Source organism: Schistocerca gregaria, chromosome 7 (assembly GCF_023897955.1).
Source record: "Schistocerca gregaria isolate iqSchGreg1 chromosome 7, iqSchGreg1.2, whole genome shotgun sequence".
Classification (NCBI taxonomy): Eukaryota; Metazoa; Arthropoda; class Insecta; order Orthoptera; family Acrididae; genus Schistocerca; species Schistocerca gregaria.
This window is the reverse complement of record NC_064926.1, coordinates 204,854,083-204,856,435: the sequence shown is the minus strand read 5'-3', so window position 1 is coordinate 204,856,435 and position 2,353 is coordinate 204,854,083.

Sequence of the window (2,353 nt, the reverse complement as noted above, 5' to 3'; positions counted from 1 at the left end):
TGAGAGTTTCATAGATGTATATCCTTGGAATGCTCATTGGATCCAGTTTTACAAATAAAGGTGTGCAGTGTTGCTTTGGTTTTGCTCCCACCATTGCTTGGATGATTCTTTTTTGTACTCTAAAAGCTCTAAGTAAATTTGTTTTTTCTGACCCCCAGAAAATTATACTATACAAGATATTCAAAATATATACAAGGCTATTCAGTCGACCTAGTATGTTGTTCATAACAGGTTTTTATTGACCAACATGCCAAGGAATTTGACACAGTCTGCAGACTAGACCTGACATCATTAATATAATATAGAAAAAGCAGTGGCCCTAATATTGAACCTTGTGGAACACCTAATTGAGTATTTTTTCCAGCCAGAGAGAAATTTCTTGCCGTTGATGTTAATAAGTACTCTTTGTTTTCTGTTTGCCAAGTATGATGACATCCAGCTAAGAGATTTGCCTTGAAAACCATAGCGTGCCAATTTTTGGAGAAGCGGGTCATGATTTACTGTGTTGAAGGCTTTGGACAGGTCACAAAAGATGCCTGACACACACACACACATTCTATCATCAAGACATCTGCTGACTTTTGTGACTAATTCATTTATTGCATGGATTGTGCTGCGGCCTTTTCTGAAACTATATTGATTGCCTAAGATAATGCTGTTAGATGAATTGTGATTTTTCAATCTGATCACATGCAGCTCTCTCAAATATTTTTGAGAAAACTGGTAACAGTGAGATTGGCCTATAGTTTCCAAATTCATCTTGTTTGCCCCCCCCCTTTTTTTTTAAATCGATCTGGGAAACATCCCTCATCAAATGATTGGTTGATTATGAAAGAGAATGGATATGCAATACTGTGACGGACTATTTTTATTATTTCAGTGGGGACCTCATCCCACCCCGCAGATTTTGAATTTTCTAGGGACATTATGATTTTGATGACATCTGAGATGGAAACATGAGAAAACTTAAAACATGTGCAATTGCTATCTGTCATATTGGGCTTTGTATTTGGAGGTGAACAGTCACCAAATTTGTTACAGTTTATGAAGAAGTCATTGAATGATTCACAAATGATACTGGGTTCTGTAACAGCTCTACCATTTATCACTATTTTAGAAGGGCATTTTCTCTCTGCCTCACTGCCAACTTCGCTTCTTATAACAGACCAAACAGCTTTTGATTTGTTTTTTGCATTTGAAATGAAGTCGTTATTTGCAGTATCTTTTGCTAGTTTAGCTATATTTTTTTTTTTTTTTTTTTTTTTTTTTTTTTTTTTTTTTTTTTTTGTGTGTGTGTGTGTGTGTGTGTGTGTGTGTGTGTGTGTGTGTGTGTGTGTGTGTGTGTGTGTGTGTGTGTGTGTGCTTACATACTTAAGAAATTGAGGGCTTGTAATGAGAATAATGGACATTGGACATTCCACCTGTATTGTGTGGATAAGTTGAGAATTTGGATCTGACTGGAGGCGTGCTAGGGTAGTCTATGCAGTTCCAAGACCACTGTTTTTGGATGGCATGATTGCCAAAAGAACAGACACCATATATGAAATTAAAGGTGAGGACGACCAACTGATCACTTTGGTGAAGATGCATGCCACACTTGAACTCTTATGGTGAGGACGAACTGCTGATCACTTCAGTGCAGGTGCATGCCACACTTCAACTCTTATGGGAATTGACAAAATGTTATGAGTAATAAGGATAATGGGCATGGGCACCCGACTTATAGTGTATGGATAAGTTGAGAATTAGGGTCAGATGGGAGGCATGCTAGGGTAATCCGTGCAGTTGTGATGACCAATGTGTCCGGATGGCACTGTGGTCAGTGCATCTGTATAGTAAGCAGGAGACCAGAGTTCAAATTGCAGTCCACTGCAAATTTTCAAATTTCCCTGCCGATTTAAATCAGCGTCCACTAGCATCTAATGTCATTAATTCCTTTGTGTCAATATAATTTAAATAACCAGGCACTATTGCACTTATTAAATAACCCCACACAGCACTCAGTACATTCATTCTAAGCATTTTCAGTTTGTGAGTCATACAGAAGCTTAAACTATAGCAACAAAAACAATCAATTTTTGACAAAATAATTTAATTGGATAGATCTAATCGCCAAGCAGCAGCAGAACATACACAAAAAAGACGGTTGTAATTAGGCAATCTTTTGGAGCCAGTAGCCCCTTCTTCAGGCAGAGTGGTTGAAGGGGAAGGAAGAGGGGTGAAGGGAAAAGATTGGAGAGGTCTAGGAAAGCGGTAGATTCTGGGAAAGTCACCAAGAACCGCAAGTGAGGGCAGACTTACTGCACAGGATGAGAAGGAAAGACTTTTTCCTTCTCTCAGTTTTTTGCTATCT